This window comes from Poecilia latipinna, unplaced genomic scaffold, assembly GCF_001443285.1.
Source record: "Poecilia latipinna isolate Pla-1442-1.1 unplaced genomic scaffold, P_latipinna-1.0 Scaffold562, whole genome shotgun sequence".
Taxonomy (NCBI): domain Eukaryota; kingdom Metazoa; phylum Chordata; class Actinopteri; order Cyprinodontiformes; family Poeciliidae; genus Poecilia; species Poecilia latipinna.
This window is the reverse complement of record NW_015113178.1, coordinates 192,586-207,538: the sequence shown is the minus strand read 5'-3', so window position 1 is coordinate 207,538 and position 14,953 is coordinate 192,586.

Below are 14,953 nucleotides of genomic sequence, written 5' to 3'. Positions count from 1 at the left end.
TAAGATACTAAGATAAATATTGATATTTACTACAGTAGTTACTTTAGAACTAGCAAAATTAGCTTAGGTGATGTAGCTTTTAGCTAATACAAGCCATGACAGACATGTAGCCTACATGTATGTTACTACATATATTTACTCTGCAGTTACCAGAACCTTATTATTCACAGGAAGAGTTTGTACGTCCATTATGAAGCCCTTGAAACACTGATTGTAAATGTTACTTAGAAGACTTTTAATTTGTCCTGCTTACTTTAAAACCCATCATGAATCGCAGATAAATGTCATCAGATCTTCTTTCATTTACTTTTACAATAAAGGCTGATTTTAATTCTAAATAATGGAAAAAAATGTGGATATGGAAGACTCAGCTGGAAAAGTTACAAATGCTTATATGAGACTTGAGTTTTTCAAGTTGTAGTTTTTCAGCTATAGGCTGAAGAGTCTGGATCACCGGCTTTAATTCATCCCGGTGAATTAAAGCCATTGGGGAAGTCATTTTCCCCAATGGAGAAATTACTTCCTGTCTGTTGAAATGGACCAAATTACTGGAATGATCCTCGTACAGGAAGTGGGCCCATACTTTGAACAAAAATGGAAATCCGAGAAACTGCAAGGCTTTAAATTATCCATTGTGCCCCAGCGCATCGATGGGAATCAGAAACATCAGCAGAACTCACACTTTGCCACAGCCTCAATCTATCTCTCCTGCACAAAGCAAAATATGCTGACTCAGCAGAACAGCCCACCTTCCCCCAAAACCTTTACTTCCTAACTAGGATTATCCCATGACACGATCTGAAAATCTAACTCTGAAAAATAAAGAAAAGGCTGTTTCCCAACTCGTAAGTGAGTTTGGATGGATCGTCCAAAATCACAGCGAGAGGACGAATTCACCGGCTGCGCTTTCATTCACTGTCAGGCTAATCTGATGTTTTGAAATATTGCCAAACAGAAAATGTTATGAGGAACATATTCTCTCTCTCTCCCACTACTGAGACAGTCATTTCTAAGTTATGCAGATTCCATTTTGTGTGTTTTTTCTTTATGAACAGTCTGTGATGCATCAGCAAACTCATTATTGGGCACTGACAGCAAATTCTACCAAAGTCTTCCTGGTAGGGGCCTAATGATGAGACGACACGCCGTACAGAGTCTGACAAGACGGGATTTTTACGGAAAACAATGAATTCACATCTTTCAGAAGTTTAAAGCTTTATCTGTAATGACTGAAAAATACGTCAGTTTTATTATTTGCATTTGTCAAACCAAAATTACTTGGAGCAAATTCCCAGTTGTCGATATTCATCAGAGTAAAAATAGTCATACTTCCTTTTATAGACTTTCCACATATTATACAGTATTTCTTCTAATTTCTGGCTGCCAAAGAAGAAACATAGCCAAGGTCAAGATGAACAGACTCCCTGGTGAGCACCATTCTTAACCCTGGTTTGAAACAAACAAAACCACTTGGGTACAAAACGGGAAAAGTAAAATGACCAGCTGTACGAGATTTTAAGTTCTCTCATTGTCGTCTTAGGCTTTCTATTTTGTTTCGTGCAACTTTTGTTTTCTGTGCATTCTGTTCTTTGTTCTTGTAGGATTAGATTCTCTCTGCAGTATTTCTTTATTGGTCTCAGCTTCCCTGATCTTCTTTCTGAATGTTATCTCACCCCCTTATGCTTCTTATTAACCCGCCTGCTGCTACTCCCCTGTCAGAGCATGTATCGTTGTTGGCTCTTGCCTCTTCTCGTTTTTTTTTTCATGCTTATAAGAATATATTGTTATATATATTCTTATTTCTTAAGAGCTGTATTTTGGTCTTTCTTTGAATAACTTCACGTATCAAAGAGAATTAAAGCATTTGTTCTGTAGTTTCTATTGTTTCATTGCTTCACTCAGCTGTCTTGAGTTGGATAGAAGAGTTCACAGCCTGCTTTAACGCTGCATAGTTTTGCATTACAATGACAACATTGCTGTCTTTTCTGTTTTGCATCTTTAATTCAGCAGTTTGGCGTAATTTGAGTTTTTTCTATGAAAAATAACCCTGTTTGGGAATATGAAAATGTTTTTAAAATATCTTATGCAATGAAAAGTCTCCTGTGCTACAATAAGCACTTAAAATTAACAAAGTTGTTCTTTCTTGTCTTATTCTCTATTTTGCTATGACAACAGCAATACATCTTTTTTTCCCCCCTCTCTCTTACTGTTTTACTTTATTGGTTAACAGGCTGTGCTGGTCGTTAAGTCTTTCACACATACACAGCGACGAAGAATAAAGGCTAGTTGGCAAATATTGCTTCCCAGCTTTATTACTCAAAAAATCGTTAAGAAAAATCCAAACCATTTTATGTTATTTGCTGTCATCCTTTAGCATTTCTTCGCCGCCTGTGCAATAAATTATAATTAGGAATATTGAAAAGACTGCTTAAATTAAGAAAATGCATAGCGTGATTGATGGTGATCGGCTGAGGCTGAATTAATTCTCCTACCCTCCTCTCATTTTCATGGCTTATTTACGAGCTGCTACTCAAATCAAATGTTTGCTGCTTTGCAGGCTGTTGTTTGTTCACACCTCACAAGTTCTAAGTTGTTCTAAAATCTGATTATCACATGGTGTTCGCTGGTTACTTTAAAAAACCTAAAGTCATGTTCTAGCATCTAGTTCACTTTCATACCATATCAATCAGATTGGCTACAAAAAAAGGTAAAATCTTGAGAAGGCGAATTAGCATGTTGGGGGCATTACGATGTAGAACCATGGCTAACTTATTAACATCACTTTCCTCCTTTTAGGGAGTTTTTACACCTGAAAGTCTGAAAACGGCAACATTTGTTTCGCTTTCAGCTGTGCCGTGTCAAACAAACCAAACCCTTTAAAAAAAACCTGTTACCTGTTGTGGCACTGCACCAAGAACCAGAGATGGAAACAACAAAACAAACATCAGAAGACGACATTCAGCGTAACTTCCCTCTTCATGAAATGTAAACAAAAATGGTGTAGCATTGGATTTGAATGCAATCACATTATTTTGCTCTGTCCGTAATGCTACATAAATCATTTTTAACTTAATTTGACCATATTTTTTTTCTCTCCATTTTTATGCTTTGTGTATTAATAAATAAAATTACACTCCTTCTGAGTCAGTAATATGGACGGCACTTTCACATGCCTGACAGAAGGACATTTGTTTTATGCATGTGCTGTGCAGCGGTTTCACTTCATTGATTTTACAGTCGGGTACAACATATGAATTTCGAGCCGATACAAGATTCCCTAATTGCGCTGCTTCCAAGCTTTTCCTTGACTTCTCCCTTTACTTTTTAATTCCACGGTGCAGTCGTGGTAGGTTATCTCATTTGAAAAGTCTCTAACTTGCCGTGCAATCAAATGAGCCCCATGGGGACAAAGCTAGCCTTTTCAGTTAATGATATGACAGTCAGAGTCATCCCTCCTCCAAGTCTGTCGGAAAACTCCTCTCAGGGTCAAGAATTAAGGGCAACGTAGCTGGTGGTCTTATTAGTGGGTATGAAGTTGATGGCAGAACTACAGTCGAGATTTTGACACTTGGAAATTATTTTAATCTCTTAAAAAGTTCTGATTTGCTTTGGTTTTCAGTCTTTTGTAAAAAAAAATTAAAAAAAAATAAGGTGCGAAACGGTTCTTGCAGAATGGACCTTGCAACATGTACCTGACACTTCACAGCTTTACCATCAATGTATAGACACACTGAGGTCTAATTAAGGTTGACTTGGCATTTGGTCTGATTTTCCCAGAGGAACCGTACGGTGCCATTAAATGAACGGAGTAGAGCTGTGTCCGAACTTTCCTGTTCCAGTCGTTATCCGGTTTCACTGGGAAAACCACTTAATTAATCAATTATTTAAATTGCAAACAATTCAATTGGAAAGGCAGTAATTGAAAACAATATTTATGACCCTACATAGAACTCTAGTCATTCTTGGACACTGGTATAGTTTTGGTGATGTTGTGTTTGTTTGTTTTTTGCTTTTTGGTTTTTCAATTCGACCATCAGATCAAAAGGTAAAAACAGTGAAGAAACCACTATTTAAATGAAGTCTTGATGTTACATGAAGCATAATAAAGAATACCTGAAGAGAACTTCTATACCTTGGTCCTGTCGGTGTATAAAGTGCTTCATAAATAAGGTTGGTCTGGTATATGCGTAGGGAGAACATGCCAACAGGTCTGGATTTGAACCCTTTACTTCTGCATCACCACGCTGCCCACTAAGGCTCCTCACGTAGATTATCTAAACACACATCCTGTTTTAAAACCTTTATTCCTGTTAATTATAAATATTTTTTATGCTTACATCTAATGTAAACACAGCATTTTTGATTAAAATATTACTTCAGCTCTATACAAATCCTTTGTGGACTTAATGAAAGTCTCTTTTAATCCCTGCTAGAAGGCATTTTTAATCTGCACTGGAATGCATTTTCTAATTTATCGAATATGACTAAGTGTCTGGACATGTGCATTGATGCACACCTGTGTAAATGTGTAAATGTATCTTCTTAAGAGACGTGTGGTTATTATCCATGAATTTTAAGTTGTGTATGAAGTTTATAGCTGGAATTTGAGATGTAGATACTTGGAATGTTATTTACAGTGTCTTTTTAAATGATAAATGTTATCCTGATGTGCATGTTTTTTATGGGGGTTTTGTGTGTGATATTTCTTAAATTTTGGATGTTCATGCTGCACCACCTGGCAGGATGACAAGTAGTGGAAATCAGCTCTGGCTGTAATTGGATGCTCTTACATTTGTGTTATTCGAAATGTACCGAAGAGGCACAATGTCCTCCTTCAGTAAACAAAACTGAAGTTAAATAGATAAATTGATGATTTTTGCTGATGTGTATGTAGAAACAAGAAAAACGGAGCATAAATTTTATTCAGGACCATTCTGTTGGAAATTGTTGGGCTGCGTCTGTCAGAATATTCTAATCTACCGTTTCTGGCAGCTATCGCCGCCTTTCCTAATTACATTCACCGTGATATAAGAGTGAAACAAATCTGTGAAAACTACTGTATGTGTTTTCCTTGCAGCCAAGAACTGTGGATGAGCTCACCATGGGAAAGTGTACATCTAAGCATGGGTGCGTTTCGCTTTTCAAAGAAGATGGGGAGTGAAAAATATCAATGTTTCGGAAAATCTTTTCTTTGCTGCTCTTCTTTTTACATTCTTTTTCTTCTTCAACATCAAGCATTGTTTTTCAGGGTGCTTTCCGATAATTGCATCAGCACCGTCTTTCGCCGGTAACCACTCAGGGGTTCTTTTGTAAGGGCTACGCAGGGAATGACTTTTACATGGGTTTCACGCAGTCCTCTGTCAATACCCCCACTATCCACTCACAGAGTATATCTCTTCCCCACAGGGCTTGACTCGACTAGACACAAACACACACACAGTCCAGCACACGGATGCTGGAGCACACAACTCAGCGTGACCCTGTGAGTCGATAGACACACAGACGCTGACTTTTACAGGTTTCCTCTTGGAAGCATACTGCATTTTCAGAATACAAATAAAATGCCCCAGATCAGAGAGGATGTGGTGCCTGATTAATGTTTTATTGATCGTGAACAATGCTATGCGTCTTCAAGCTGCATATTTTGTCCTTCCATCCATTGTCTTCCAGCTTAGTCCAGGATCAGTTTGAAGCCAAAGTAGAGAGGTTTCAGACTTCTCCTCTTACCAGCCACTTGAAATACATCGCCAGGGGAACCCCAAAGTGTTCCCAGGCCAGCAGGGAAACATAGTCCCTAGGGTGTGTCCTGGGTCTTCCCCAGGTGGAACGTGCCCTGAACACCTCACCAAGGAGGTGTCCAGAAGGCATCCAGATACTCTTAAGTCCCTCACGGATGACCAATTTTCTCACCCTGCGGAGGAAACTCATTTCGAGCACTTGTATCCATAATCTCTTTCTTTTGGTCTCTATCAAGAGCTCATGACCATAGATGAGGGTGGGAACAGCTAAATCCAAAGGTTTGTCTTTTGGTTCACCTCACTCTGTACCACAACAGACCGGTGTAACGCCTGCATCACTGCAGGCTTCACACCAATACGTTTCAAAACATGTCTTGGGGAAACGTCTTTAACAGGTGTTTTTGTAAAGAACCTTCAGGCCACTGGATGTTTTTCTAGTGTAATAACTTTCTGAGACAATGGACAACCCTAAAATATATATTTTTACATATGTGGTCGGAAAAAACAACAAAGAAGCCAAACAGAGTTTATTTGCCCAAAGTGGCTTTTAAGGGGTTCTAAATAATAAACTTATGTGTGGTGAAAATGGACCAGGGACTGCCCCAGAAAATCTACTGAGCCTGGTAGTAGGACAGTCCACCAGTGACTCATTGTGTTTTTGTGTTAACAAATGCTAAAAGTTACAAGTAATTGGAGGAGCATGAGCAGAAATTATATTTTGTAAATAATAGCGTGTGAAGTGCAGGGTCTGCACAATTGGTGCGCACAGCCTGGTGCCCGTTTCAATGTGTCAACTGTAAACCTAGCTTAGTCTGCCTTTACTGTCGTTGCTTCTGGTATATATATATAAAAAAACTATTTAAAATAAACAAACGACACTGGTGGGAAGGCAAAGCCTGGTGGCCCTCCAGGCTTATAATACACTGGAGGAAACCCTGATTGGCGCTAATAATGACATTCATAGAATGGAAAACAAGAAGTTGATGCATAACATTTTAATGGTAATGTTTAAAAGCTGGACAGAAGTAAAGGCAAATTCAATGGAACCCCCAACATTTTACGTCATACAGTTTTCAGGTCGGCGAGTTGCCTTTTACAGGCCAGTGGCAATGTTTACTATTCCCAGAAGACGATAAAACTTATATTTACAGTTTATTATTCAACAGATACTTCGAAAAGTTGTGTTCAGGCAATAGTTCCTGACAACGAGCAAAGTTTGTTACGTGACCTTTTGGGGTTCCGTCCCAGAGTTGTTGCGCTCTAGTTCCAGAAGTTTTTACACATATCCAGAAAATCTGTGACAGCCTCACTGAGCTGGAGATCAAACAGTGTGTACTACAGTATCAGATGCATAGGGCACTGCTGGAGTGTTGCTTACCTAATGTAGGGTATCTTCTTACATAATTGAAGCACAGTGTAGATAATACTGTGATGGGGATGGGAACGAGCTGAAGATAAATATGAGGAAATGTTCTGGTTCTGCTGTCACGGAACAATAAATCCGATGTAAGAGATGATACTGTAGGGATCCTGCTGTGTTTACCACTGAAGGCTACAGCCTTGGGTGTCTGGTCTTTAGTTGCACAAGAGAGCCGTTTACTGTGCAAGATCAGCAACAGTTTGGACGTCTCTGGTGTGTGCTGCAGCCTGACATCTGTCATACAGCCCTACACTAAGAAATGTAATTATCTGTTCTATAAGTTTTTAATTCAGCGAATGAAAAGGGGGCTTGGTGGAAGGACGAGAATGTGCTGGGGCATAATTGAGTCTAAGTAGTTCAGCTAGATGAGTTGTTTTATTGTCAATTCTTGCATTTTTCCTTTAGGATGAAATGCATTCTCTGATGAAACAATACGTAGTCTTGAAATGCTTTGTCAAAAGTCTAAGACCCATGATTCAGAACACAATAAGATCCAGAAAAACACTGGGTTCGTTGTTATCACTCCATAAATGGTTTTTAGGGAGGTTAACGCATTTGGTTCAATCTAAATTTCCCTTCAGCTGAAATTAGTTTTCATTATCAAAACATATATTCTCACATCTTATCAAAAACCAATATTGTTGCTTGCAAAAGTCTTCATCCAAGGAAAAACTTTATCACCTTTTGTCACATTTCTTGGATTTTATCTTGATTTCATGTTTTGATTTTAAAGTGTCAGGAAAGAACACGTTTTCCTTTTTTTTCTCATAAAAATCTGAAAAGTGTGACATTCATTTGTAGTCAAGCTCCTCTGAGTCAACGCTTTGTAAAACCACCTTTTCATGCAATTACAGCTGCAACTCTTTGGAGATATGTCTCTAACAACTTTACACATTTAGAACTGTTTTTGCAATTCTTAACCAAATAGATCAAGCTCAGTCTGACTGGGTGGAGAGCATCTGTGAACTGTGTCTTCGACATCAGTTTTTAAATACCAATTAAGTTTTTTGGTCTGGGCTTTTAGTAGAGGATTACAATACATGATTACGCTCTGAGCTAAACCGCTACAGAGGAGCTCTGGCTGTATGTTTAGGGTCATTCGTCCAATAGAAGGTCAGGCTCTCTTTAAGGACGGCCTTAAAGATTCACCACTGATCAGCTTCCCGGCCCCTGCAAAAGAAAGGCGTTCTCATGTCATCATCGCTTCTTGATTCTCGATGCATAACTGCTTTTTGAACATTCACTGATTTTTAGTCGTCTTGCAATCTGAAGCTTCTGGGATTGATTCCACATTCACATGTCAATGTGCCCCTTGGCAAGGCACTCAACCTCAAGTTGTGTACCGATCTGAACATTGACATGTAAAAATGTGTCCGAATGGGTGAATGTGGCTCTAGTGTAAGGCGCTTTGAGTGGTCAATATTTCAATCTGTTTAGGATAAAGTCAGTTTCCTGCCTCATGAGGGGTGGAACCTCAAGTTTCCGACATCCCTCACCCCCTTCCTTTTTACTATAACATACTGAGATCCTGCAGCCATCATAAACAGGATTGTTGGTGAGAGGCCCTTTGCATTGGTCAAATCCAAACTAGAATTGAAAATGCCAACACTGGACTTGTCTTAGGGATATGACTAGATATGTCTTTTTTGGTTAAACTTCTATCCAGTTAAGGTACTTAAGAAAAATTGTTCATTTTAAGCATCACTCAAAGGTATTTTTTCTCAGGTCGAACAATCTTTAATTGAAGTGAACCTGCTCTGCATCTTAAAGACTGCATAAAGCCTCTCAATGGCAGGTCTTGATTTTGGCAAAACATGATTTGACTGCTATAGTGGTACCCCAGCTGTAAATCCCAGACTCAAACAAAATCGGTCAATATCAAATATTGCATTTAAACCAGGAGGGGATTCATCTCGGCGCATTCTCCGCTCGATTCCTCAGATTGTGAGGGCTCCTGGGATATCAACAGAAAATAAACACAGGCAGAATCCAATAATTTCAGAAACGCAAACAACTTTTGTCTCATTATCTTTCATCTGCGCCTCACCGTTTTCCCCTCCTTTGCCGGTCCTTGAGTCCCCTCAGTCCCCCAACCACCCATTCTCTAGAAGCTAGCGGATATTTATATAAGAATAAATAGCTATCCAGTACGCCGTTTCTACATCACATTCTCTGTCATTTCCTCATCCCGTCTTCCTTCATTTCTATCGTTCCCCGTCCGTTGTTTCCTCGCTCCTCGTTCCCTCTTCTTCCTCCTGTATATTGCACCTGTCTCTCAAATGCTTTTGTTATCTCCAGAGTCCTCTTTATCCTCCTCCCAGACACCCTCACTGTCTATCACTATTCTTGCTCCAGTCTTTTTTTTTCCTTCTCAACCTGTATTCTACCTGACAGAGGTGTATTGCGGCAAAGGCGGCTCTCAATCTCCACAAAGTCACTTTATCATGTAGCGGTCGTCTGCGGGTATTAGCTGCTTTAGCGAGGTCGGCGTGCTCCGGCTGTACCGTTGGATTGTTTGTACGCTGGGTCGTTCACAAACGTGATGAGACATACATGCATATGACACTCGACGATCTTTCGTTTTAAATCCCAGGCCATCCCGTGTGTAGCATCACCTCCCCTCCCTGCCCACCTCACTTCCTGTGAAAGACAGGGTGAGATTGCTGCACACACACAACCCAGCACTACATCCCAAAGCTATTAGTTCCTGACAGCATCCTCCATTCAGCCCTGTCTGCACCCCACCCGCTCTTCCCATACTCACACTAACCCATACACACACACACACAACTCTCGGGGCTCAGCTCTTTGCACGGCACGCCGCGCACCTTTAATAGCTTTCCACGCTGCAATCTAGCTGCTCGCCCGTCGAGTCAATTGGGTGTATTATATTTGTAATTGGAGGCTATTGATTGACAGACTCCGAGCGCGTCACAGGACAAAGCGTGAGAGCTTCCAACGCTGCGCACGAAAAAGCAAAGCTCAAAGGGGTTTCTATTTCTTCTCTTCTTTTTCTTCCTTTTTTTTTTCTCTCCCCACCCTCCGCCCCCTCAGAAACTACAACAGGCTTTCGTACGTGGGAGCTGGGATGCTCACACAGACACCTGTCTGCATGCACACATGCTGACAGTTGCCAAAATTAAACTTAAAAAGAGAAAAAAAAATAGCATTCTCCTCAGTCCAAGGTCAGTCCATAAAGTGGGGATCAGAAATTGACTGGGAGGCAGGAGGGAGGGATGTTGCAAGAGACAAAACTCAGCTCAGCACCCATCATTATGCTCAGTTTGTAGTCTGCTGGAGTACGAGTTGCGTGAAGGGAGCCGGATGTACTCGCTTCCAGTCCTTTGCAAAATTTTGAATACCCCTTGATGTTTTTCACATTTTGTCGGGTTACAACTGCAAACTCGAGTGTTTTCCAATGGATTTTTACGTGATACACCACTGCAACAAATTATGTTTCAATCATTGAAGAAATAAATATTGGAAACCTGTGGCATTTATGTCCCACTAGGGACAGACTAAGATTTGCTTTTATTAAGAGAATAATGAATAATAATACTATGACAAGTCATGAACACAGTAGAATAAGCAAACAATATTACTGAGTGTCATAAAAGTATTGTTTTATTGTGACTATTAAAACGATGTAATCGCAATACAACAATATCACTTTATCATTACTTGTATTATTGTCTGTTTTCTCTTTTGCCTTTATTCTCGAAAGGAAAAAAAAAATTACTCAAACTCCTGAATGACACCTAGTGCCACTAACAACCTTCAGAAGTTATCCAACTACCAGAGTCCATCTGTATGTTTCAGAATATTGACACTAGTTCTGTGAAGGTCTCAGAGGTTTGTTGGAGAAGATTATTGAACAAAGAGCAACATGAAGACCAGGAACACAGCAAACAGGTCAGAGAAAAGGTGTACTGGTGATGTTTGAAGTAGAGTTATGTCATAAAGCAATATCCTGAGCTTGGTATGTCTGACAGAGATCCGGTCTACCCACTAATGGAACGAGTATGGCACTAAAGCAAACCTAGTAAGATGTATCATTTATCTAGACCAACAGGCCAGACAAGAGACCATTAATCGAGATTGTTCGCTATGTTACATACAGAACTGTTGCCATAGCAACTGACTGACAACAGCTCCACAAGTGTATCTGAATTCAACACCAAACATTTCCCACACAAAGAACAGAGCATTCAGTCCCTTGCAGTATTAACAGAACATATTATTATTAATAATGGTCTGAACACTGTAGTGGTAGATTAGTTACTTTAAACACCTGATCCGCTGTTGATCTGTCAGAGAGTTGGTTTGTGAGTCACCCTCTTTTTTTTTTACCAGAATTGAAGCACACTAAATTCTGCAGCACATCTACATGTTGAGATTATCAAAGTCAAGCTAGCATAACTGACCTACTTCCCTATCCCTTTCTACTTTTTTTATGAAAACATTTTCCTGTGAAATGTGATACACTTGGAAATTGTTAACTAGTTGCTGTAATGTTGACAGTTAATAGCAGAGCACTGTGACCCTTTTCCTTTTATCCATCACATGTACACTTAATACTTAGCACATTATGTTGACAACTTGACGGCTAAAACCCACGGTAGTCATCACCAGCGAGCAGTTTTTGCCCTTCAGTAGGAAACTGGGAGGCGTGTCTAGACATACCCTAGAAGCCTTGCACCGGCAATTGCAGCAAAAGGAGTGGAGGGCTCCTTGTTCCGAAATGTGAAATTTTCAAAGCATTCAGACAAATTCAGGTTAAGCGACTCTGACGTACCGTCTTCTGCTCTGTGTGCTTATACTTTGCCTCATCCCTCCCTTCTAATCAAGATTCATCGCTCCCGGGAGTCTCAATGCTATCGACGCATATGATTTAGTGCCCGTCACGTCGTTAATGTGGCATCCTCAAATACAGCTTCGCCTTTCATCGTCACTCAGAAGAGTTTTTCTGTAATTCCTTCCACAGGGTCAGGCCTCACCGGAGGTCGAGCAGATAGATGGCTGGCTGGATGGCTGAATGTGAAATCTGGAAGAGAAGAACCTTGGGGTGCACATGGTAGAAAGAAAAGAGAGAGAGATTCACTGCAGCTGTTTTTATGATCAACACTGAGAGGTGATGTTACCTTGGACTCCTCAGCTGTAGATGTTAGAATAGAGTCTACAGTGGAGTGATCTCAAATTGCATTTCTTTTCGTTTAATAACACAAAAACTAGGGGGAAAAAATAATACTTTTTGATCTCTTAATCACCACACCGGTACATTGAAAAATAAAACATATTTAATTTTACGTATTTTCAGAGCTCCTGTGACGAGGTAAGTTTTAACCCCCACAGAAAAGTGTTTACATTTTCTATGCAAACATGGCTACTGCATGTGCATTGATGATAAGATTAGTAAAGAAAAAAAATTCTTCTGTTTACCTGTTTTTAAATGACAAAATGAGACATTGAACTGGCATTTATAATAAGGATTCAAGCTATAAGTTTGTCCCTCTCTTTGTCTCTTCTGTTGGTTCCTGAATATTAAGAATTATTAAATGCTTTCCTTAAAAAAGTCACTTATAAGAGCAGTTAGCTTGTTTTATCGCCCTTAGTGTTCATTCCACTATGAATTTAGTTGTTTTTGGCTAACTTAAGAAATATGCCCATACATACACATAATTACAACTAAACTCATCTGTCAATCAAGGAATAAATTTAACTTGGCATAACTCTTCAGAGCTTTGCCCCTCCTAGTTGATATGGTATGCTCCTCGAGCTTTAAGCAGAACCTGGAGTCTGTTTCCTCCACCCTGCTCAGGAGACACACTGGTGCTCATTCAAACAATTTGAAGAAACAAATTTTTACCCACATTCTCCCTGTAGAGGCAGGATGGCCAGTGCCAGCTGTCTGCAAGAACCAAATGTCAAAACACAACTAAAATAAAGAACTGCAACAAGAATCAATTAAATGCAACATAATATCAAAAAGAATGCATGAATAAGATGGTAAAAATATGAAAAAAAATAATGCTAATTTTTCTCCCCCTTCTGACAAATATATATGAAAAATATTGCTGTGGGTGGACATTTATTGTATTGCTTATAATCTATTGTGATAACAATATTGATTTATTTTTGTCACAATAAATACAAAAATCCCATACTAAGTTTGTCGCTTTACTGTTTTGAAAGTTTGCAGTTTAGCTAATAGCTAAATTTCTTTGGACTATTCCACTAAATTTCCTCAGCACACGGTACCTATTAAAACATCTGAGGTCTTTTAGATAGGTTTGCATTTGGTACTTTTTCTCTTATCTAGGATGTAGGCAAAAGCCACTTATGTGAGCAGCTAACATGTTTTAGCGCCTCAGTGTTTCTACTGTGAGTTTTGTGCCTTTTGGCTAACTTATGAAGAAATATGAACTGTTGTGTTTTATTTCTTCATCTTTTTTTTTCATTTTATTTTTGGTCTTTTAAATCAGTAATTAGATTTGCATTTCATACTTTCTCTCAATTGAATCTATGACCTTGGCAACCACGGCAACAGTGTTAACTGTGCCAGGAAAGCAAACATGGGAGGAGAATAATAAAAAAAACTTGAAAAAAGGACAAAAACTTTTCAAAGGAGAATCCATATGGACCTTAACAAAACATATCTGAGTTTGCAACTGTAAACCAACTGTGTGTGTTTCCAACAAACACAGTTTGTTGGAAACACACACAGTTGGAAACACACAGTTGGAAACACACACAGCGCGTGTGTGTGTTTTTATTATATTGTTTGTCTTTATCTCTGCAGGGAAAGGGTGAAAACCAGGGCAGAGCAGAAGTGATCATAGGCCATCATGTGGCACTTTTTTTATAAACAGCACCATCTGGCATGCTAACAGCTCAGGACTCAAACACCCCTGGTCATGATGGTATGGGAGAGGCCTTGGTACACAAGGGATTGCTGACACACTATTATGCACCACAGAAAAAAAACGAATGCAGTGCCAGCCAGCTCCAGTGACCATATTGTAAACTCTCAGACGTTATATGAGCTTTAGACGTGACAAAGCGCTGTAATTAGCCTAGCGCTAAAAAAGAAAAAAAAACACATTTTTGGAGGGGGTTGGGTGTAAACAAGATGTGCAGTGCTTCATAAATCCCATCAAAGACTTTTGGTTTTTATCCAGATTGCATCTGAATTCCTCTGTCTGTAAGTGGAAAACTTCATTTCAATATTCCCTTTCATCTGTGCTCAGAACGGCGTCCTGAACTCACAATGCAACTGGCGACTAACTGAAATGAAACAACAGGAAAGAAGAAGAAGAAAAGGTGGTAGGTCTAGGTTGGGTGTTAACTGTCAATACAATATCCATGTCAGACAGAGGTGGAGAGTATCAAAGAAAGGGATGCTAGATCCATTTACTGAAGCTGCCGAATTACCCTCAGGCTCTGCAGAGGTGACCTCCCTTATGTCCAAAGTCATTCCCAAAGACCATGACAGACATGGCCTTTGTTGGAAATCTAGCTTCAGAGAAGTCTTTACTGCTTAGTCAACTCCAGGCGAGGAAACGCTCAAAAGAAACGAAACAAAACCACAGCGAATGAAGTTCAATTCAAAGACTCATAGTTTATGTTGTTTACCTTGAACTCCATTTATGTCTTCACATGAGAAAACCCAAGTAGCAAATAAGCATAACTACGACAGAGGAGTAGATTGGTGACAAGTTTAAATTTGGTGAATTAAAGATGTTCAGGAGCTGGGAATCCAAAGTCATGGTCACTTGGATGTTAAAAGGTTTGGACA